Here is a 24,610-nt window from a genome sequence, read left to right as displayed (position 1 = left end):
TCAAAAACCGCATAAAAAGCGCATCAAAAACGCATCAAAAATGGCCAGCATTTTTCCTGCCAAGGAGATGCAGAAACACTCAGGAAATTTCTGCTTCAAATCCTGATCGTGCTCACATAGCCTAACATTGTGTTTCCTTATTGAGGAATGTGGACATATAATTTACATAATGTTTATTGATCATTTGTGAATCACTATATGTATTTCCCTGTCGCACCTTGCACACACGTTCAGTTTTCTTTTGCAAATGATGGATCTGCTTTATGTGACTCATTATCTAATATACTATTCATACTTGTTTTTTCGCCTAATAATTATCTGGTGATGCGTGCAAACCTGGGTGTGGCCTCCCTTCCTAGAGCTGGACAAAACATTTAAAAAGCTTCCCTTGGCTGGTATTCCTAGTTTGGGACCGGGGCCTCAGTCTGCCCTTATTCACACAGAGGTCAACTTTGAAACATGGTAAGGTTTTTAATATTAGACAGAGTAGGTTCTATCCTGAACGAGTTCACCTTGTCGTGGTGGGATAGCTTTCATACTATTTTTGATCAAAAACAATGTTACTAAGAACCCTATTTTATTTAAATGCACTTGCTTTTTATTTATTTACAGCAGGGTTTATTCTCATTTTGCTTCTTGTAGGTTTTTCTGATTTATGGCCATTGTGAAACATGCATTTATGTGCTGCATGTATACCAACTCAAACCAAATTTTGTGTTTTTTTTACTTTGAATAGACGTAGTGGAGGGAATCAGTAAAAATATATTTTCCCATTATTAAGGAGTGGGCCTCCTATACTGGTAATGGCCATGCACTAAGTGGGCTGAAAAGCATTTATATATATATATATATATATATACATATATATATATATATATATATAGCGGAATACTGGAAGGGAGATGGGGAGATATGTGTCACTGAGACTTTTAGCATCAGTGATGTGAAAACATGGAAGTTCTCTCTTGCACATTAAATGCAGAGAGGGTTAATAGCCAGGAGTTACAAGGGCATGCTTTACAGGTGGATGGCTAAGTGATGGGAGGGAGTCATCCACCCTATCTCATCTCCAGGGCATGGTTTGGGGGCTTGTGGACTCAGGAGGTGTTCAGTACCTGGAGATGAGCTCCAGAGTCAGGAGCTCATGTTTGGTTGTGCAAGTCTGAACCGTGGGTTGCTAATCTTGAGTGTCCAGACCCCGGCTAGTGCAAGAACTTTTGCTGGACATTTTCTTACTTTGTTTTGCCGTTATGCCAGGTTGGCTATGTTTATTTTTCATGAACTTTGCATTGGCTTATGCCGCACAATAAACCAACTGAAAATTTAAAGAGACAGTGTTCTGCGTTTACCTCCATGTGCAGCCAAGTGAGCAGGTCTAGCATATATATACATATTGTAGGGTTTTCTACTCACTTCAGCCGCGTTAGAGGTAGGCACAGGACACTGTCTCTTTAAAATGTCCAAGGTAGGTTTATTATGCTGCATAAACTGCACTTTCAGAAGTAAACAAAAGAAAAGCCTCGTCCGGCACAGTGTAACAAAACAGAAAACAAACAGTCGATCCAATATGGCCGATTCACCTGCTCACGGTCATGGTCAGTGTCCTTTTGGCAAAAACACTCTGGAGGTCTCCACACCTCCAGCCACAGACACTGAATGAGACACTTGGTCTCATTTTATACACACGCCCTGGGGTGGGGATATGTGAGCAGCTAATCCCTCCCATCTCTTATGACTGCTAGGAAAAAACGGTCCTGATGAGCCCTATTAACCCTCTCAGCACTATGTGTGCTGGAGCATGCTTTCCTGGTTTCACATCACTGAAGCTGCCAACTTCCGCAACACATATCTCCCCTCAAGGACATGTCCGACGGCCCTCTTACATGCTCCCCCCTCTGCCCAAAGCCGGGGGCTTGGCACCTTCCGCTAATAAACAGTGGACCCTCGACATTGCGTCAGCATTTGCATGCAGTTTCCCAGGCCTATGCTCTACATGAAAGCTAAAATGAACCACCTGGTCACTCGAGCATTGTTCCCCTTTTTCTCGCTCATCCATCTTAGTGGGTCATCGTGTGATACCAGACTGAACTTCCTGCCTAACAGGTAGTACCTTAGGGTGTCCAGGAACCACTTGATAGCCAAACATTCCTTCTCCACTATGGAGTAATTTTTCTTACAAGATGTCAGCTTCAGGCTTAAATACATTATGGGCTGCTCCTCCCCGTTCACCTCTTGTGATAGGACAGCACCCAGTCCGACATCTGACGCGTCCGTCTAGACCACAAACTCTTTTGAGAAATCCGGAGCCACCAGCACTGGCTGTTTACACAGAGCCTGCTTTAGTTCCTGGAAATCCAATTCCGCTTCTGGAGTCCACTTAGCCATAACTGACTTTGTCCTTTTTAGGAGGCCTGTCGAAGGGGCGGCTACCATGGCAAAGTTGGGGATGAAGCGGCGGTAGTAGCCCACGATGCCCATGAACGCTCTGACCTGCCTTTTGAGAGAGGTTGTGGCCAACTCTGGATCGCGTCAATTTTATTTATTTGGGGCTTGATCACGCCTCTACCTATGACATAGCCCAAATACTTAGCTTCCTCCATGCCCATGGGACATTTCTTCGGGTTGATGGAAAACCCCGCCTTCCTAAGAGCATCGAATATCGCCAGGACTTTACTCAGATATCTAACCCAATCCTGGCTGTAGATCACAATATCATCTAGGTAGGCCGCTGCATACTTCCTGTGGGGAGCTAGGATCCATTCCATGGCTCTCTGGAAGGTAGCTAGTGCGCCTTGCAACCCAAATGGCATTCTGGTGTTTTGGAAACACCCATTTGGTGTTGAAAAGCCCGTCTTCTCCATTGCCTCTTGGGACATAGGGATCTGCCAATACCCTTTTGTGAGGTCAAGGGTGGTGATGTACCTGGCCGGCCCTAGCCTCTCAATTAGTTCATCTACCCTGGGCATTGGGAACGAATCAAACTTAGAGACCTCATTCAGTTTCTATAGTCATTGCCGAAGCACCACTCTCCATCTGGTTTCGGCACTAAGACTATGGGACTGGACCAGCCACTCTTGGACTCTTCAATGACCCACAGATTCAGCATGCGCTTCACCTCCTTCGAGATCACCTCTTGGCAGGCTTCAGCAATCCGATATGGCTTCATATTCAATCAGACATGCGGCTCCGTAAGTACCTCATGCTCTATGACCCGAGTACAACCCGGCAGATCCGAGAATAGGTCCTTGTTCTGCTGTAGCAACTCCCGGCATTGTTGCTTCGGGGCACGTGAAAGAGACTCTGCCACCTTGACTTCCTCCACATTGGTTTCAGTCTATGTTATCAAACCTGGAGCTTCCACAGGCTCCCTGTCTCGCCACAGATTAATGAGGTTGACGTGGTACACCTGGTAGGGCTTCCTTCTCCCTGGTTGGTGGACCCTATAGTTGACGTCACCAACTTTTTCAACCACTTCATAGGGGCCCTGCCACTTGGCCAGGAACTTGCTCTCCACCGTAGGTACCAGCACTAGTACCCGATCTCCAAAGTTGAAATGTCTCACCCTCACTGATCTATTGTACACTCTCGACTGTGCCTCTTGTGCTTTGAGGAGGTGTTCTTTCACAATGGGCATCACCTTTGCAATCCTCTCTTGCATCTAGTCAACATGTTCCATTACACTCTTGTAGGATGCAGACTCTGCCTCCCAGGTTTCCTTTGCCACGTCCAGAAGTCCGCGGGGGTGTCGGCCATACAACAGTTCAAATGAGGAGAACCCAGTAGAGGCCTGTGGGACTTCTCTAATAGAGAACAGAAGGTACGCTAGTAGACAGGCCCAGTCCCCGCCGTCTTTCTCTACTACCTTCTTTAACATGGCCTTCAGGGTTTTATTGAACCTCTCCACTAAGCCATCTGTCTGGGGGTGGTAGACTGAGGTCCCGAGTTGTGTCGCCTCCTGCCGGGCAGAGATTCCGTTCCCCTCACCGCTGCGGTCCCGGTCCGGCGTCCTCCTGCTCCCCTGCTGCTGTGGTGCGCACTGCGCGCAGCTTCCCGGGCATTGTGCTTAGGGCGTGCGCTCCCTCCCTCTTAAAGGGGCTGCGCGTGCCAACCTAAAGAGTCCCTGGCCAATGGCCGGAAGACTTCCCCTATTTAAAGCACTTCTTCCAATATGGAGGTGCCCGTGCAAGGTTGTTGTTTGTGTGCTAACACTCTCCTCAGCCTGCCTGCCAGCCATGCCCGCCAGTCTGTCTATAAGCCATGCCCGCCAGCCTGCCTGTCAGCTGTGCCCGCCAGCCTTCCTGCCCGGAACACCCATCTGGCTATCTGCCATACCCGCCTGCTTGCCTACCCGGAGCAACCGTCTGGCTTCCTGCTTCACCCGCCTGCTTGTCTACCCGGATCACCCGCCTGCCTACCTGCCGTGCTCATCCACTGTACCTGTCAGCCTCAGCCACCTGACTCGTGGGAGTCTCCTGCTCTCACACAAGGGCGGTCCCAGAGTGGCACCTGGTTCACTTGCCTGGTCCCTCCCTGGTTCACGGAGTCGACTAAGCCGCCGTGTGACCTGGGTCGGTTCGAATAGGCAATTAGTTACTCCCCTCTGGTCCCTCTTTGCATCGAAGCACAGAGGTTCCACCACCCGGACCCGTAACAGTTTGCACAGGCCATCGAATCTGGTGGCTCCCAGGCTCCATCACTCTCAGACCTGTACCATGAGGTCTCTCGTCAGAGATCCCAACAGGAAACTATCCTGTCCTATCTGCGGACAGTCAACTCCCGCCTGGACACGCTGTCCACCCTGACTGTGTCCGTCTCTAGCCAAGCGACGCCCGGTCCGGCTACACCTCAACCCAGTGGTGCTGTGGCACCCGGCTTTGGACCCCGGCTTTCTGCTCCCCCACATTTCGATGGTGACCCTGTCCCATGTCGGGGCTTCATAAATCAGTGCACGCTGCACTTTGAACTTCTGGCACACCAGTTCATCTCCGACCGGGCCAAGGTGGCATTCATCATGCTAACCTCACCGGAGAGGCGTTGGCGTGGCTTAACCCCCTGTGGAAGAGAGGGGATCCCCTGGTGTCCGATCTCCAGGCTTTCCTCGCGGCTTTCCGGAAGGTATTCGATGAGCCTGGACGAAAATCTTCTACTGCCTCCTCACTACTCCGACTCCGCCAAGGGAGTCTCTCTGTGGGCCAGTATGCTGTGCGTTTCCAAACCCTCGCATCTCAACTTGCCTGGAACAATGAGGCCCTGGTGTCCACTTTTTGGGAGGGTCTTTCCAGATGGATCAAGGATGAGCTAGCCGGTCGTGACATACCTCCCTCACTGGATGACCTGGTGTCATTAGCTACCCGGATTGACATCCGTTTTCTGGAAGGCGCTAAGGAGATGACCCATGAGACGAAACCTCCGCGCCTCGCTTCCGTCTTCCAAAGTCCAGTCTCGCAACCTGCACTCCCCTGGGTGTCTTCTTCAGAGCCATTGCAAGTTGATCAATTTCGGATGGTCAAGTCTCGCCAGGAGACCCATCGTGCCGAGGGGAGTTGCTTCTATTGTGGCAATATAGAGCATCAGATCCGCTCTTGCCCGGTGAGACTGGGAAACTCCAGAGTCTAGGACCGCTTGGAGAGGTCGTCCTAGGTTAGAGTTCTTTCTCTCCACTCTTGACTCTGTCCGTTTCCGTTACCAGTGGTGAGACCCGCTTCTTCGAGACTGCCCATCTGGATTCTGGAGCCGCTAGGAATCTCATCCAACAGGCCGTTGTGGAGCATTATCAGATTCCTACTATATGTCTGGTGGATCCTTTAGGGGTTTCCTCTGTGGATGGAAAGCCTCTTCCTGAAACCATCTTGTTGGTTAGTGAGCCGGTAACTCTTCAGGTGGGAATGCTGCACCCGGAGAAGATCTCCTTTTACGTACTGTCCGGTCTTTCTCATCCTCTCTTGCTTGGCCTGCCCTGGTTACAGAGACATGAGCCCATCATGAATTGGAGCTCGGGTGAGGTGCTCCGTTGGGGTCAGGAATGCCATAAGACCTGTCTGGTTCCGGTTCGTTCCGCTCGAACCTGTCTACTCCGGCTAACCTACCTGGCCTGCCAGCACCCTACTGGTCCTATGCGGACGTCTTCGATAAGAAAGAAGCAGAGACACTACCACCTCATAGGCCGTATGATTGCTCCATCGACCTAGTACCTGGTGCTTCACCTCCCCGTGGGCGAATCTACCCCTTGTTGCTGGCTGAAACCCATGCTATGTCTGAGTACATAGAGGAGAATCTTTCTAGGGGATTTATCCAGAAATCCAGCTCTCCTGCTGGAGCCTGACTCTTCTTCGTCAAGAAAAAAGATGTCTCTCTGCGTCCTTGTATTGACTACAGGGGTCTAAACCAGATCACCATCAAAAATAAGTACCCCCTGCCTCACATCTCTGAGCTGTTTGACCTCCTAAAAGGCACGAAGACCTTCACCAAGCTCGATCTTCGGGGGGCGTACAATCTGGTCCAGATTCGCCAGGGAGACGAGTGGAAGACGGCATTCAACACCCGGGATGGTCACTACGAATATGCGTGATGCCCTTTTGTCTCTGTAATGCTCCAGCCGTCTTCCAGGAGCTAGTCAACGACATCTTCCGAGATCTCCTGTATTCCTGCGTTGTGGTGTACCTGGACGATATCTTGGTGTTCTCCCCGGATCTGCCCTCACACAGGAGGGATGTTCATCAGGTTCTGCTGAGGCTCTGGAAGAATCTCCTGTATGCTAAATACGAGAAATACCTCTTTGAGCAGACCTATCTGCCTTTTCTGGGCTACATCATCTCCAAGACCGGACTGCGGATGGATCCCGAGAAGGTGTCTGCCGTCTTAAAGTGGCCCCGACTGGAGGGGCTGAAGGCGATTCAACGGTTCCTGGATTTCGCAAACTTTTACCGCCTCTTCATTCCTCATTTCTCCTCCCGGACTGCTCCCATCTCTACGCTCACTCGTAAAGGAGCAAATCCCAGGGAATGGACTTCCGAGGCGGAGAAGGCCTTCATCTCCCTAAAACAAGCCTTCTTCCTGGAGGTTGATGCCTCCTCCTCCGGGGCAAGAGCAGTGCTCACCCAGAAATCTTTGTCCGGGCGAATGGTGACCTGCTGCTTCTTCTCCAAGCTCTTCTCCTCATCGAACGAAAATACTCATCATCAACACTGACCACAAAAACCTTGCTTATTTGCAGAATGCCCAAAGACTAAACCCGCGTCAGGCCAAGTGGTCTCTATTCTTTGCCCGATTCTGCTTCACTTCACACTACCGCCCGGCAGACAAGAACATTAAAGCCGACGCTCTATCTCGCTCATTCCTGTCTATCGACCAAGAGGAGGAGCCTCTACATATCATTGACCCCTCCAAAATAATGACTGTTGCTTCGTTTGACCTGTCTCATCTACCACCCGGTAAGACCTTTTGTAGCGGTTCAGGATCGAAAGAAGGTTTTACTTTGGGGTCATTCGTCCAAGCTAACTGGTCATGCTGGCCAGAGGAAGACATTTCTGTTCATTGCCCGACATTATTGGTGGCCCACCCTGCGCAAGGATGTTGCGGATTTTGTCGCGGCTTGTTCCTCTTGTGCCCGTAACAAGGTTCCCAGGCACCTTCCAGCCGGCCGTCTCCTTTCTCTTCCCGTGCCTTCCGCTCCGTGGCAACATATTGCAATGGACTTCATCACGCATCTCACTGTTTCTGCCGGTTGTACTGTCATTTGGGTGGTCGCTGATCGCTTTTCTAAGATGGTCCACTTCATCCCTCTGCCTGGTCTTCCATCTGCATCGGTGCTGGCTAAGGACTTCATCCATGACATCTTCCGTCTTCACGGCTTACCCCTCCACATTGGCTCGGACCACGGAGTTCAATTCACTTTGCGCTTCTGGAGAGCCACGTGCAAGCTTCTGGATATCTCCTTGGATTTTTCTTCGGCCTATCATCCTCAGTCCAATGGTCAAGTGGAACGGATCAATCAAATCCTCACCGGTTTTCTTTGGCACTTTGTCAACGCTCACCATGGCGATTGGGTTGAGCTCCTGCCCTGGACCGAGTTTTCCTATAACAACCATGAGAGCGAGTCTTCTACTAAATCTCCGTTTTTTGTGGTCTACGGTCCACACCCCCGGATTCCGTTTCCTGTCTCCTCTTCAGTGGACAATTCTGCCACAGAGTCTCTTGTCAGCGAATTTTCTGCAATTTGGGAAGACACTAGATCTGTGCTTCTTCAGTCCTCAGAGCGGATGAAGAAGCATGCCAATAAGAGACGTCTGGTTCAGCCTCAATTCTGTCCGGGAGACAAGGTCTGGCTTTCCTCCAAATATGTTTATCTCAAGATACCATCTTACAAGTTGGGTCCGCGGCTCATCGGCCCTTTTGAGATTCTGAACCAAATTAATCCAGTGGCTTACAAGCTGAAACTCCCGTCCTCCTTACGGATTCCCAAATCTTTTCACGTGTCTCTCCTCAAACCGGTTGTCCTTAATTCTTTCTCTGATGATGCAGGTGCCACCCCAGCTCTAGTCTCCACTGAGGACATCTTTGAGGTAGAAAACATTTTGGCCACCAAGAGGGTAAGAGGAAAGACCTTCTTTCTTGTGGATTGGAAGGGGTTTGGTCCTGAGGAGAGGTCTTGTGAGCCCAGGGAGAACATTCATGCCCCTCATCTTCTTGAAATATTTCTCACGGCCCTTAAGAAGAGGGGGCGTAAAGGGGGGGTACTGCAGCATTGGCATCTCTGCCTCCTGCCGGGCAGAGACGCCGTTCCCGGTCCCGGTCCGACGTCCTCCTGCTCCCCTGATGCTGTGGCGCGCACCACGCGCAGCTTCCCGGGCACTGTGCTTAAGGCGCACGCGCTCCCTCCCTCTTAAAGGGGCCGCGCACGCCATCCTAAAGAGTCCTCGGGCAATGGCCGGAGGACGTCCCCTATTTAAAGCACCTCCTCCAATATGGAGGTGCCTGTGCAAGGTTGTTGTTTGTGTGCTAACACTCTCCTCAGCCCTCAGGTCCCTGTGCCTGCCAGCCTGTCTATCAGCCGTGCCCGCCAGCCTGCCTGTCAGCCGTGCCCGCCAGCCTACCTGTCAGCTGTACCCACCAGCCTGCCTGTCAGCCGTGCCTGCCTGTCAGCTGTGCCCACCAGCCTGCCTACCCGGAGCACCCATCTGGCTATCTGCCATACCCGCCTGCTTGCCTACCCAGAGCATCGGTTGGCTACCTGCTTCATCTGCCTGCTGGTTTACCCGGATCACCCGCCTGCCTACCTGCCATGCTCATCCACTGTACCTGTCAGTCTCAGCCACCTGACCCGTGGGAGTCGCCTGCTCTCACACAAGGTCGGTTCCAGAGTGGCACCTGGTTCACCTGCCTGGTCCCTCCTTGGTTCACGGAGTCGACTAAGCCACCGTGTGACCTGGGTCGGTCCGAGAATGCACTTAGCTACGCCCCTCTTGTCCCTCCTTGCATCGAAGCACAGAGGTTCCATCACCCGGACCGGTAACAAGTTGTGTGATTTGCAGGGTTTTGCACAACTCCCTCATCACCCGTGACATAAATGGGGTCCCTTGGTCTGTGAGGATCTCCTTAGGCAACCCCGTTCTAGAGAAGATGTGGACCAACTCCCGGGCTATATATTTGATTGAGGCGTTACGTAGTGGCATGGCCTCCGGATACCGCGTAGCATAGTCCAATACCACTAGGATATACTGATGTCCTCTGGCGGACTTGACCAGGGGTCCCACTAGATCCATGGCTATGCGATCAAATGGCACCTCAATGATTGGCAATGGCACTAAGGGGCTACGAAATTGGGCTACCGGGGAGGTCAGCTGGCAGGTGGGACATGACCTACAAAAATTTACAACTTCTCGGTGACACCCGGGCCAATAGAACCTCCGGAGGATCCTTTCCTGGGTTTTCTCGACCCCCAGACGACCACCTAACACATGTGTATGGGCCATATCTAACACCCTGCGCCTGTACGGCCCTGGCACCAATAACTGCTCGATTATCTCCCCTCTGAGCTTGGTGACCCGATATAACAACTCCCCATTTAGGGCGAAGTGCGGATATCGGGTGTCAGCCCCCGGCTCCTGAGCAACACTATTGAGGACAGTGACATTATCAAACGCCCCTTTTAGAGTCAAGTCTCTGAGCTGGGCGGTTCCAAAGTTTCCCCCAGACACCTCCAGCTCAGGGATGTCGGCCTCCGGGGGTGCTGCCTCATCCTCATCCCCAACAAGCACACAAAAAGGAAAACCGGCGGCGGCGGCCTGTGATGAGGTTTCATCCGGAGCAACCTGGTTGTTGTCCGGACAACCTTGCTTCCTCCCTTTCTCCCACAAGTCCCAAAACAATGCAAAGTGCCGCCATATTATCACAGGCCGACCTTTTTCCCTGGAACCTGTTGATGAGGAACTGCGGCCCACACTAGGGTTACCAAACTACCCGAGTCTAATAGAGCAGTCACTTGCTCTCCATTAACCAATACAGAGCATGCCTGTGGTCCCTCGCCTGGTTGAGGAACAGCACTGCAGGCAGGATATGCAAAGTACGAGCAGCGCCGTTCTCTGCCGCAGTCCATTGGCTTATTGGACATGGGGCAATGGGCGGCTATGTGACCTGGGGTATGACACCTCCAACATACTATGTTCTGGGGCGGGACCTTGGGCAGCAACTCAGACCCCTCCTGAGCTCTAGGACGCCCCCCAGGTGTGGCTCTAGCTCCCCTCTTTTTGTCGTCCACCCCCTTTTGGGAACCCCAGTATGGAGACGCTCCGACTCCTTGTTTCCCCAAGGAATGCTCAACCGCCTGGTACGTTTCCACCAACCCCACCAAGTCATCGGCATTGGGGGGATCTCCCTGGGCAACCCAGGATTGCATCGACCTCGGAAGGGAGTGTATGAACCTGTCCATGACAACTTTGTGCAGGGGAGGAAGATTTCAGGTTGCAACCACTTTTGGACCAGGTGTAGGATGTCGAACAACTGGGACCGGGGAGGTTTGTCATTGCAATAGGCCCAGTGGTGCACCCGTTGCGCTTTGACAGTCAGAGTCACTCCCAAAAATGACAAAATCTCATTTTTCAACTTGGTGTACTCCTTTGTGTCCTGCAAGGCCAGGTCATAATAGGCCTTCTGAGGCTCCCCTGTTAAATATGGCGCCAGTACCTCCGCCGACTTCTCCGGAGGCAATTTCTCCCATTTCACCACCCTCTCAAAGACCGTCAGGAACGCCTTGACATCATCACCCGGGGTCATCTTTTGCAATGCTCTCCTTACCCTCTTCCTGACGTGTGAGTCATCACCTGGAGTAGGGGGTGGGGCGGTTGCCCTGCCAAGGATCACCTAGGCCAGGAACTCCATCTGCTGCTTGTGCTGTTGACGCGCCCCCTGGGCCAGTGCTGTAGTGCGGCGCACGTGTGCGCGGGGGAATACCCGGAGCCGGATCCGATGGGGATAGTAGTCTCCGAGTGGCGGGGACCCGGTCCGTGCCCAGGGCGGTCAAACTAAGTGTGTGGCAGTCTTTGTAGATGTTGTTTAAGTGTCGACTACGCCACCCGTTGATTTGCGGCCGCAAGGCCGCCGCTGCAGAACAGTCCGCTGAGGCCGGTGGTATGTGTGCAGCAATGGTGGTATAACCCCCAACGGGAGAGGTATGGCCTCAGGGCAGCTGGTGTGGGTGAAGGGAGTGATAGAAAGGGCGTCCCGGTACCTTTAGTGCTGGTAGTACGATGGAACACAGAGACTGATGGCAGTTTTCAATGCTTTACTCACAGATGTTATCAGTGTCAGTCCTGCAGGTGATGACGACCCGAGCCGTGCTGCGTCCACCAGGTACGGGGCTCGACCAACCCCCAGGCAGTTCCAGAGTGTGACCTTGAACTCCTTTCTCCGTTCCTTTCTCTGGCCGTCCCCACTAGGGACCCACCCATGTCCAGCTTCCTCGGGCCTTCTGGTGGCGAAACCTATCTCCGGTTTCCCTGACCCTATGTGGCGTGCCTTCGTGGTGAGTGTAGTGAGTGGTCGCGCCAAGACGTGGCCACGACCTCCGGTTCCTGGCTGAGGATAAGTGGCCTCCACCAGTTCGGGATCCGGTACCCTGATCTGCCAACCCTTCACCCGTTTTAGCTCACTCGTGGGATCTCAGGGTTCCCTCTTCCTTCATGTCTCTGGGCCTTTCTCCAGGTTCCATTCCTTCCTTGTTCCTTGTTCCTTTCCTCTTGTCTTTCTCTCTCTTGCTCCCTTCAGGAGCAGCACCCAGACAGGGCTGCTGCTCCCTGTCACTACTCTTCTCCTCTTCTTCTGTCTGACTGAACTCCCCCACTCCTAAGATGGTGCCCACCTTTTTATACTCCCTCTGACACCCGAGCCCAGGTGACTAGCCACCAATGGGCTCCTTCCTATGCCCAGAGTCCCTCCCCTCTCTGCTCCTGCACCACTGGGATATTCCTCCCCCCCTCCCACTCCAGCCAGGGACAGACGCTGTCGTACCTGCACATCCACCTAGTGGGAGTACCATTGATCTGTCCCCCGGAAATGGGATGTATGTGGTGCATGCAGCTAACAGAGTTCCAGTCCACACTCCATCCTTACCCGGGAGTGGAATACCACACCTCTGGTTCGAGGTGCAATACCCCTGTAGCAGCCGAGCCCTCGGGGTGCTACATTCCCCCCTGGTAAACCACAGCACGTCCTCGGGCTGAAATAGAGTAAAAACAATTTTTAAAGTGTACGTACACATAAAACACATCAACTTTCATCCATCCCTTTATGGGAGGTACTTTTCTCTTTAAACGTTACAGGTATAAAACATTTTCCTTAGTCATAATAAAACATCTGGCTAATGCCACCGGAACTCTTTTGGCACATAACACATAACTTCCTCATTATTACTCTAGCAGCATATAACTTTCAATATAATCTTGACTTCTGGCCACTGTGCAATTTGTGACCAGGTAAAAGTGCAACAGTCACAAAAACAGTTCCTTATTAAACCGGTAGGGGGCGCCTTAGGAAGCGCAACTATTTACAGGATGGCCGCTCTCAGTCCTCGGCCAGTGGGGAAAAAGGGATGGCTGCTCACAGTCCTCAGCCTGGTTAGGGATAGGGACACACGGGAACAATTCACTAGTCCCAACGGGGACCATATTCTATTTAGCAGCAGTTCTTGTACCCTTACGGGTAACTATGTACAGTTCCACTTTACCGTACTTCAGTAACGGCGTCCTCCTGCTCCTTCCCGCGGGTAGTCTTCAAACGCGTCCGGGTCCTCTTGTTCCTCCTCGCACTGTAGCTCTTCCTCGGTCAGTCGGTGCACATGAAGAGCATATGGTCCCTTAGCACACTGATGCCGGGTGAAGGTGACCTCGTCACCCGGGTAAAGGTCACGTCCTCTGTGTCCCTCCGGCAGATGACTCTCGAAATCTCTGCGGGTGACAAAGACGTCGCCGGGGGTTCTGTGATCCCGGATAAAGCCCCAACCGTGCTCCAGTTGGAACTTGATTATGGTCCCGGTGGCGCGGGGACCGTGGGCTGCACGGGGGTTTCGCCGGGTCCGACGTTTCTGCTCCGCACTCTGGACTTGCAGCCGCTCCTCGCGGACCCGCCTCTCCTGCCGTTCCTGGTCAAAGACCTCCAGCTGTTGCCGGCAGCACTCCGCTCGCTGGGCTGCGGCCGCCCGGGTCTCGTGGGTAAACCCAATGAGGTTTTCTCCGGTGGGGTCCCATTCGAATTGGGCCTCCTCCAACGGGAGCGGGACGATCTTGACAGGCGCCGGAGCTGGGATTAGGGGTTCACACAAGGGCCGTTCCCTCCGGAGTCGTGGGTTGGTATACTCCGGTGGCCATTCGAACGGCAGCCCGTCCGGGCTAGTGTGCTGCGCGTACAGGTCCTCGCCCAGTTGTGGCACTGTGGAGGTAGAGGGCGCTGTGGGGGCAGCGGCGCCCGGGGGCTCTTGGCAATGCGTCCAGGCCGGAGGCATCCTGAAAGTGAAGGGCGCTCTAGAGGCAGCGGCGCCCGGGTCCACCAGGTCTTGCGACCAGGCCGGTGGCATGATAGAGGTAGAGGGCACTTTGGAGACAGCGGCGCCCGGGGGTACTCGGCCCTGCGACCAGACCGGGAGCGCTTTCTGCTCGGCCGCGCTCAGAGTTGAGGCGCGTGACGTCACAGGGGGCGTGGCCGCGGCTCCTGCCGCTTGAGGCCTAGTTTGGAGCGGTGGCGGTGCAGCAACGGGCACGGTAGGTGGGATTTCGGGCTCTGCGACGGGGAGCTGGGGCAGGCTCACGGCTACTTGGTTTGGGGTAGTGACATCCCCTTTACCTGCTTCCATCTCTTCAGCTCCTTCCACGGCGTCGTCTCCGGCCTTCGTCCCTCCTGCACCATCCTCAGAGGCTGTCAGACTCCTCGTCTCGGGTGGCGTCCTTTGCTGGCGGGTTCCAGCCTGCAGGGCCATTTCTCTACTCCACTTCGCCAACACCTCTCGCTGCACTCGGGCCATCCTCCGAGCCAAGTCCTCCAGCGCAGTCTGTGCATGCTCCCGATCTCGGGGGAGCTGTGCCAGAATCTCCACCAGGCCTTCTGGGGTGGCGGCCTGCAACAGGCTCCTGACCACAGGGTCGGTGCTGCCTGACTCTCCCTCCATCTCCGGGTGCGATCTCTCTAGACTCCCCCAGGCTGCACCCATCCTCTCTCTTTTGTTCTTGATCCGCCCACACCGAGGGTGGTCCCAGGGCAACTTAATGATTGTCAGTTCCAGGGGCAGACCCCTCACCCTGATGGACATCTCTATCTTTGCAGTCTCTGCTGGTGAGGGCGGTCTCCGCTTTTGGCGCTCTTCTGGGACCAGGCCCACGATGGGAGGTGGTCCCTTGCCACCCTCTGGCACGCCCATAATGGCGTCCGCTCTGCCAGGGCGGGAAATCGTCTCAGATGGCGGGAATCGTCTCCTAATGGCGGGAAACTCCGTGGATGGCGGGAAAAGGCTGCAGATGGCGGGCAACCGGCGGGAAATGATCCGAGATGGCGTCCGATGGCGGGGACCCTCCGGAACTGGCGGGAGACTTCTTCTTACGGTACATATAAACTTTTCTTCAGGCACGCAGTACCCGGTAGTTGTGGGCACGTAATCCTGCCGACTACGCCAAAGTTGACGCATCCCTGGGCCTTCGTCGCGCGGCATCGCGCGCACGGGAGCTTACCCGGAGCCGGATCTGTTGAGGGTTGTAGTCTCGTGGCGGTGACCCGGTCCGTGCCCAGGGAGTCAAACTGAGCGGCGATGTATTAGCGGTAGATGTTGTACGACTACGCCACCCGTTGAATGCAGCGAAGGAGCTGCCGCTGCAGGGCAGACCGCTGAGGCCGGTGGTATGATTGTGCAGCGTAGATGGTATAACCCCCAACGGGAGGGGTATGGCCTCAGGGCAGCAGATGTGGATGATGGAGGTAGTGATGGTGCAGCAAGGAGAGTCAGAAACGTATAATGCAGTTTCAGGGTTTTTACTCACAGGTGTTACTTCAGTCACTTCGGCCGGGAGTGACCACCCGAGCCGTGCTGCGTCCACCAGGTGCGGGACTCGACCAACCCCCAGGCAGTTCCAGAGTGTGACCTTGAACTCCTTTCTCCGTTCCTTTCTCTGGCCGTCCCCACTAGGGACCCACCCATGTCCAGCTTCCTCGGGCCTTCTGGTGGCGAAACCTATCTCCGGTTTCCCTGACCCTATGTGGCGTGCCTTCGTGGTGAGTGTAGTGAGTGGTCGCGCCAAGACGTGGCCACGACCTCCGGTTCCTGGCTGAGGATAAGTGGCCTCCACCAGTTCGGGATCCGGTACCCTGATCTGCCAACCCTTCACCCGTTTTAGCTCACTCGTGGGATCTCAGGGTTCCCTCTTGCTTCATGTCTCTGGGCCTTTCTCCAGGTTCCATTCCTTCCTTGTTCCTTTCCTCTTGTCTTTCTCTCTCTTGCTTCCTTCAGGAGCAGCACCCAGACAGGGCTGCTGCTCCCTGTTACTACTCTTCTCCTCTTCTTCTGTCTGACTGAACTCCCCCACTCCTAAGATGGTGCCCACCTTTTTATACTCCCTCTGACACCCGAGCCCAGGTGACTAGCCACCAATGGGCTCCTTCCTATGCCCAGAGTCTCTCCCCTCTCTGCTCCTGCACCACTGGGATATTCCTCCCCACCTCCCACTCCTGCCAGGGACAGACGCTGTCGTACCTGCACATCCACCTAGTGGGAGTACCATTGATCTGTCCCCCGGAAATGGGATGTATGTGGTACATGTGTAGCACCCTGAGGATTCGGCTGCTACAGGGGTATTGCACCTCACTCCAGAGGTGTGGTATTCCACTCCCGGGTAAGGATGGAGTGTGGAACTGAGCTAGTAGGCTGCATGCACTACATACATCCCATTTCCGGGGGACAGATCAACGGTACTCCCACCAGTTTATGTGCAGGTACCACAGCGTCTGTCCCTGGCTGGAGTGGGAGGGGGGTGGAACATCCCAGTAGTGTAGGGGCAGATAGGGGGAGTAGTCTGGGTAAAGATAGGAGCTCATTGGGTGCTAGTCACCTGAGCTCACACATAGAGGGAGTATATAAGGTGGGCACCATCTTAGAAAAGGGTCAGTCAGAGTCTTTTTAGCCTGAGGAGCAGAGCAGAGGAGCTCAGCCAGGAGGGCTGACAGGGAGCTGTGGCTCCGGCTGGGCCCAGCTCCAGAGCCAAGCCTGCAGAGGGAGAGAGGAGAAAAGAAGGACCCAGAGAGAAAGACAAGAAGGGAACCCCAAGACCCCAGAATAAAGACAAAAGGGTGAAGGGTTGGCGGACAAGGGTACCGAATCCCAAGCTGGCAAAGGCCAAAACAAACCTTAGCCAGGAACCGGAGATCGTGGGCAGGATCTGCCACGACCCTCACCAAATCCACCAGAATGGCACACCGAGCATAGGGTCAGGGAAGCCAGGGAAGGTTCAACCAACAAGAGACCCGAGGGAGCCGGACACAGGTGGATCCCTGGTGGGAACGGCCAGAGAGAGAGAGAGAGTCAGAAGGGAGCTCAGGACCACGCTCCGGAATCGCCTGGGGGTTAGCCGAGTCCAGGACCTGGTGGACGCAGCACGGCTCGGGTGGTCACTCAAGGCCAGAGTGACCAAAAGAACACCAGTAAGTAAAAACCCTGAACTGCATCTCCTGACTCTGAGTCTTCTTTCTGCATCATCACAACCCCCATCATCCACACCTGCTGCCCTGAGGCCATACCCCTCCCGTTGGGGGTTATACCATCACTGCTGCACATATACCACCGGCCTCAGCGGACTGCTCTGCAGCGGCGGCGTCAAAGCCGCACTCAACGGGTGGCGTAGTCGACAATCAAGTTAACATCTACTGCCATAGACTGCCACTTAGTTTGACACCCTGGGCACGGACCGGGTCACCGCCACAAGGACTACTACCCCTATCCAGATCCGGCTCCGGGTATCCCTTGCACATGGCCCAGGGGGTGCGTCAACTTTTGGCGTATTCGGCAGGATAACGTGCCCGCAACCACCGGGTACTGCGTGCCTGAAAAAGAGACTTTTAAAACTTACCATCCGTGAAGTTTTCCCGCCATCCGGCGCCATCTTCAGCCTTCTTCCCGCCATCGGTGAAGATTCCCGCCATCCACGGAGTTTCCCGCCACTGGGAGACGATTCCCGCCATTTCAGAAGATTTCCCGCCCTGGCAGAGCGGACGCCATTATGGGCGTGCCAGAGGGTGGCAAGAGGCCACCTCCCATCGTGGGCCAGGACCAAGAATGGCGCCAAAAACGAAGACCGCCCCCACCAGCAGAGACTGCAATGATTGAGATGTCCATCAGCGTGGGGGGTCTGCCCCTGGAACTGACAATCACCAAGTTGCCCGAGGACCGCCCTCAATGGGGGCGGAGACAGAACAAAAGAGAGAAGATGGGAGCAGCTTGGAGAAGTCTGGAGGAGCCGTACCCGGAGATGGAGGGAGAGTCAGGCAGCACCGACCCTGTGGTCAGGAGCCTGTTGCAAGCTACCACTCCACAAGACCTGGTGGAGATCCTGGCACAGCTCCCCCGAGACCGGGAGCGTGCACAGACCGCGCTGGAGGGCCTGGCACGGAGGATGGCCCAGGTGCAGCAAGAAACGCTGATGGAGTGGAGCAGGGAGATGGCCCAGCAGGCTGGAGCCCGCCAGCGGAGCACACCACCCGCAACGAGGAGCACGCCTGCCCCTGAAGAGGATGCAGAAGGAGCTGAAGAGACGGAGGCAAGTAAAGGGGACGTTACTACCCCGAGCCCGGCCACCGTAAGCCTACCCCCGCTCCCCGTCGCAGAGCCCGAAGTCCCACTGATCGTGCCCGTTGCCGCACCGCTACCGCTCCAGACTAGGCCCCAAGCAGAAGCCGCGACCACGCCCCCTGTGACGTCACGCGCCTCAACCCTGAGCGCGGCCAAGCAGGAGACGCCACCGGCCTGGTCGCAAGGCCGAGTGCCCCCGGGCGCCGCCGTCTTCACGGTGCCCTTTACCTTCAGGGTACCCCAAGCCTGGTCGCAAGGCCTAGTGATCCCGGGCGCCGCTGCCACCACCGCGCCCTCAACTTCCACTGTGCCGCACCTGGGTGAAGACTTGTTTGCCCAGCACACTTGCCCGGATGGGCAGCCCTTTGCGTGGCCACCGGAGTACCACCATCCCCGACTCTGGAAAGAAAGACCCCTGGATGAGCCCCTAATCCCGGTTCCGGCACCCGTCAAGATGACCCCGCTCTCGTTAGAGGAGGCGCAGTTTGAGTGGGACCCCGCAGGAGGAGACCTCATCGGGTTCACTCAAGAGACCCGGGCGGCTGCAACTGAGCGTGCGGAGTGCTGCCGCCAGCAGTTGAAAGTCTTTGAGCGAGAACGGAGAGAGAGACGGGTCCGCGAGGAGCGGCTGCAAGTAAAGAGTGCAGAACAAAAGAGCCGGACCCGAAGGAACCCCCGTGCAGCCCACGGTCCCCGTGCCACCGGGACTGTAATCAAATTCCAACTGCAGCACGGTTGGGGCTTCATCAGAGATCATCACACCCCCGGCGACGTCTTCGTGACCAGAAGAGATGTCGAGTCCCACCTACCGGAGGGACACAGAGGTCGTGACCTTTACCTGGGTGATGAGGTCACCTTCACCCGGCACCAATGTGCCAAAGGACCCTATGCCCTTCATGTGCACCGACTGACAGAGAAAGAGCTGAGGTGTCAGGAGGAGCAAGAGGACCCGGACGGGTCTGAAGGGTAAAGGGAGGAAGCATCAGGAGGACGCCGCTACTAAAGTACGGTAAATGGAACTGTAAAATAGTTACCCGTTAGGGTACAGGAACTGTTACCATTATAGTCCCCGTTGGGACCAGTGAACTGTTCCAGTGTGTCCCATCTCCCCACTGGCCGAGGACTGAGAGCGGCCACCTTCCCTTGTAAATAGTTGCGCTTCCTAAAGTGCCCCCTACCGGTTTTATAGGAAACTGTTTTTTCTACCAGAGACTGTGGCACTTACCTGGTCACAATTTGCACAAGTGGCCAGAGGTCAAAAATGTTTTATAGGAAAAGTTTTATTATGCTGAAAGAGTTAATATTATTATATGATGTGTCCGTAACATTTGATGCTGGTAACATTATAAGTAAGAAGTACCTCCCATAAAGGGATGATTGATGTTTATAATGTTTTATATGTTTATGATGTTTTGAAAAAATTGTATGTTTTTGGATGTTTATTCTTTTACAGCCCGAGGACGTGCTGTGATTTACCAGGGGGGAATGTAGCACCCTGAGGATTCGGCTGCTACAGGGGTATTGCACCTCACTCCAGAGGTGTGGTATTCCACTCCCGGGTAAGGATGGAGTGTGGAACTGAGCTAGTAGGCTGCATGCACTACATACATCCCATTTCCGGGGGACAGATCAACGGTACTCCCACCAGTTTATGTGCAGGTACCACAGCGTCTGTCCCTGGCTGGAGTGGGAGGGGGGTGGAACATCCCAGTAGTGTAGGGGCAGATAGGGGGAGTAGTCTGGGTAAAGATAGGAGCTCATTGGGTGCTAGTCACCTGAGCTCACACATAGAGGGAGTATATAAGGTGGGCACCATCTTAGAACAGGGTCAGTCAGAGTCTTTTTAGCCTGAGGAGCAGAGCAGAGGAGCTCAGCCAGGAGGGCTGACAGGGAGCTGTGGCTCCGGCTGGGCCCAGCTCCAGAGCCAAGCCTGCAGAGGGAGAGAGGAGAAAAGAAGGACCCAGAGAGAAAGACAAGAAGGGAACCCCAAGACCCCAGAATAAAGACAAAAGGGTGAAGGGTTGGCGGACAAGGGTACCGGATCCCAAGCTGGCAAAGGCCAAAACAAACCTTAGCCAGGAACCGGAGATCGTGGGCAGGATCTGCCACGACCCTCACCAAATCCACCAGAATGGCACACCGAGCATAGGGTCAGGGAAGCCAGGGAAGGTTCAACCAACAAGAGACCCGAGGGAGCCGGACACAGGTGGATCCCTGGTGGGAACGGCCAGAGAGAGAGAGAGAGTCAGAAGGGAGCTCAGGACCACGCTCCGGAATCGCCTGGGGGTTAGCCGAGTCCAGGACCTGGTGGACGCAGCACGGCTCGGGTGGTCACTCAAGGCCAGAGTGACCAAAAGAACACCAGTAAGTAAAAACCCTGAACTGCATCTCCTGACTCTGAGTCTTCTTTCTGCATCATCACAACCCCCATCATCCACACCTGCTGCCCTGAGGCCATACCCCTCCCGTTGGGGGTTATACCATCACTGCTGCACATATACCACCGGCCTCAGCGGACTGCTCTGCAGCGGCGGCGTCAAAGCCGCACTCAACGGGTGGCGTAGTCGACAATCAAGTTAACATCTACTGCCATAGACTGCCACTTAGTTTGACACCCTGGGCACGGACCGGGTCACCGCCACAAGGACTACTACCCCTATCCAGATCCGGCTCCGGGTATCCCTTGCACATGGCCCAGGGGGTGAGTCACATGCAGCTAACAGAGTTCCAGTCCACACTCCATCCTTACCCGGGAGTGGAATACCACACCTCTGGTTCGAGGTGCAATACCCCTGTAGCAGCCGAGCCCTCGGGGTGCTACACTGTAGTTGTTGCATCTGCTGCTGCTGTTGCCACTGCTGCTGCTGTGCTTGCTGCTGCTGTTGCCACTGCTGCTGCTGTTGGTGCTGCTGGAGGTTAGCCTGCACCAGTTGCTTAATCAGCTCCTCTATATTTTCGGACATCGCTTGCTAGCTGGCGGCCTTCACCCAGGACATAAACTGTTTCTTATAGCAGTCACACTGCTCCTTGGGATTCGTGCCCGTGCTTCTAGCACCAATTGTAGGGTTTTCTACTCACTTCAGCCGCGTTAGAGGTAGGCACGGGACACTGTCTCTTTAAAATGTCCAAGGCAGGTTTATTAGAGCGGGTGCAGGGAAGAGCGACCAAGGTTAGACTTGGGGGTCTGCAATACCAAGACATGTTATTACACTTGGGGTTATTTACTTTGGAAAAACGAAGGCTTAGGGGTGATCTTATTACTATGTACAAGTATATGAGGGGACAGTACAAAGACCTTTCAACTGATCTTTTTACTCTGAGGCCTGAGACGGGGACAAGGGGGCATCTTCTACGTCTGGAGGAAAGTAGGTTTAATCATAATCACAGACGGGGAATCTTTACTGTAAGAGCAGTGAGACTATGGAGCTCTCTGCCGCATGATGTTGTAATGAGTGATTCACTACTAAATTTTAAGAAGGGCATGGATGCCTTTCTTGAAAAGTGTAATATTACAGGTTATATATACTACTGTAGATTCCTTGATAAGGCGTTGATCTAGGGAACTTGTCTGATTGTCGTATGGAGTCAGGAAGGAATTTTTTTCCCCAATGTGGAGCTTAGTGTTTGCCACATGGTTTTTTTTTTGCCTTCCTCTGGATCAACATGTTAGGCTATGGGTTGAACTAGATGGACTTAGTTTTTAAGGTTGAAGGAAGACTATGTTATAAGGTTACTATTATGCTGCATAAACCGCACTTTCCGAAGTAAAAAAAAGAAAAGGCTTGTCCAGCATAGTGTAACAAAACAGAAAACAAACAGTCCATCCAATATGGCGGATTCACCCGCTCACGGTCACGGTCAGTGTCCTTTTGGCAAAAACACTCTGAAGGTCTCCACACCTCCAGCCACAAACACTGAATGAGACACTTGGTCTCATTTTATACACACGCCCTGGGGTGGGGATATGTGAGCAGCTAATCCCTCCCATCTCTTAGGACTGCTCAAAAAAAATGGCCCTGATATGCCCTATTAACCCTCTCAGCACTATGTGTGCTGGAGCATGCATTCCCGGTTTCACATCACTGATGCTGCCAACCTCAGCAACACATATCTCCCCTCAAGGACATGTCCGGTGGCCCTCTTACAATATATATATACATCATATACTGTATATGTGTATATATATATATATATATATATATATATATATATATATATGCAGTATCTGGATTGATTTTCATAAATGTGTCAACACCATGATTTCTAAGCTGTATTTAAAAAGAGTATTCATATGAAAAATGGCACAGAAAACAAACCAAAATAACTCGCAAACGTATAATTACTCCAGGATGAGAACCGAAGTAGAGTTGTGCCGTATTTTGCGACTTTTTCAAAAAGTCATATTTGATGACTTAATCTAAAACATTCAGAAAAGCCACGTTGGTGTAAAAATCAGAAAACCACAGCAAGGCGCAAATCATTTAATGAATTTGTCACAAATCACAGATGCCTCCCACCTGTCGTTGCGCACTTGCGACCACCACCATCAGCAAACATGTCGACGTCCTTGTCCTAGCCCAGTATTCAGTTGTCCCTACCTAAGTCCTTGGAACGCAAGGGCAAATACACAGCCACCCACCCACAGGCCACAATACTAAACTGCCACATTTCCAGACTGCTTGCACTGGAAATGTTGACTTTTAGGCTTGTTAAGACGGAAGCTTTCCGCAACCTGATGGCAGCGGCTGACCCTCGGTACTTGGACCCTAGCCGCCACTATTTCTCCCAGTGTGCCGACCGTCTCCTTACACAAGCACTGTTCTTTTTTTGTCCAATAAAAGAACCTTCATCTACTATTTTTGCATCAAGAGACGTTCTTCCAGCAGTGCAGCCTATTTCAAAGTGTTTTGATTTTTATAATGTCGAAAATAGTTTTTAGCATTGTCTTTTTTTTTTTTTGTAATAAGTAGAATACTATGTTTGGATTTGATAATTCCATCTTGTTGCACATTAATACAATAAAACTTCTTTTGTAGGTTGCAGGTTCTTAAGAGAACACTTGAATTCCTTTTAAAGCAATGGAAACAAAAAATGATGGAAGAAGATTCTACACCATGTACCATGGGACAACTGTAAATGCAGCTCATGATATCATCAACAATGGGTTTGCAGTTTCTAATGATGGGATGTTGGGAAGTGGAGTTTATGCTAGTAGAGATATGAAGAAGGCTTCAAGATATCCACTTAAAGGGACAGATCCAAAAGTGGTATTGAAGCTTTCTGTAAGAGTGGGAAGAGTTAAGAAGATTGACAGTCAAGACCACCCCATGAGACTTACCTGGCATGATCATGGGTACGACACTGCTTGGGTGCCTCCAGAATGTGGCATGGTGCATAGTGGACTCCAAGAAAACTGCATTTTTGACCCGCGGAGGGTTGAAGTGGTCGATGTTGTGAGTGGTTCTGATAAACATGTCAGTTCTTTAAGATCATTAATTGCTTCCAAGAACTGAGATGACAGAAGTGTTGGGAGCTTGAATATATGCAGATAAAATCAGTCTATTAGAAGGTTTCTATGAACAGAATTTTCTCATATTTAGTAAAAACTTTACCTTCAGGCTATACAACGCTGTGCAATGTTGCTGTTTTATATCAAGAGTTGCCCATCTTTCATAACCTGAAGGATGAAGAACATTGGCCTAAAGAAACCGATCATGACAATACAACAACGTATCAATGATCAAAAAAAATGTCACTGACCTAAGAACTCAAACCTTAAAACTACCTCTAACTATCCTGCTATTTTATAATCATTGATTATCCAATTGTCACTCCACTTATTTGAAGTTAAATGATTGTATGTTTTTATACGAATGAGAGCAGGATATTTGAAGCTACTAAAATTATAATACTGTGAAATAAATTCTGGAAAATCAGACATCCTACATTTATAACAGATATGAATTTCCTTCTGGATACTGAGCATATCGAACGGTTCATCCTGTCTTGCCTTATTCACCTGTGAACCTTCAGCTTTTCCCTGAAAAAAATTGCTGTATGGTTTTATAATAATGATAAACATGAATGATCATAGTGGTTATGATGAATATAAAATATCTCTTCATTACAACAATCGGGAGCTAAAAACATAATTCTCACTTTGCAGTTGCCAGTTATAAATGATGATTAGTAGAGATGAGCAAATCAATTCTGCACTAATTAAGTTCTATATAAATAGGAGGACTATTGAGTATAATGGCATAAGAAGCTTTATTTCATAAATAATTCATTTAAAAT

At 52.5% G+C, this 24,610-nt stretch overlaps 1 long non-coding RNA gene across 1 annotated transcript; it reads left to right on the top strand.

The window, feature by feature from the left end:
- The first annotated feature begins 322 nt into the window (after positions 1 to 322).
- On the top strand, positions 323 to 24,258 carry LOC141172701 (uncharacterized). Its single transcript, XR_012252524.1, has 2 exons — positions 323 to 462; positions 23,350 to 24,258. It is a non-coding gene; the product is annotated as an uncharacterized lncRNA (long non-coding RNA).
- Positions 24,259 to 24,610: the final 352 nt, after the last annotated feature.

Source organism: Phyllobates terribilis, unplaced genomic scaffold (assembly GCF_046119375.1).
Source record: "Phyllobates terribilis strain yellow unplaced genomic scaffold, ASM4611937v1 Scaffold_12__6_contigs__length_324123572, whole genome shotgun sequence".
NCBI classification, from domain to species: domain Eukaryota; kingdom Metazoa; phylum Chordata; class Amphibia; order Anura; family Dendrobatidae; genus Phyllobates; species Phyllobates terribilis.
Note: the sequence above shows the minus strand (reverse complement) of the source record. Positions and strands in the feature narration are given on the sequence as shown.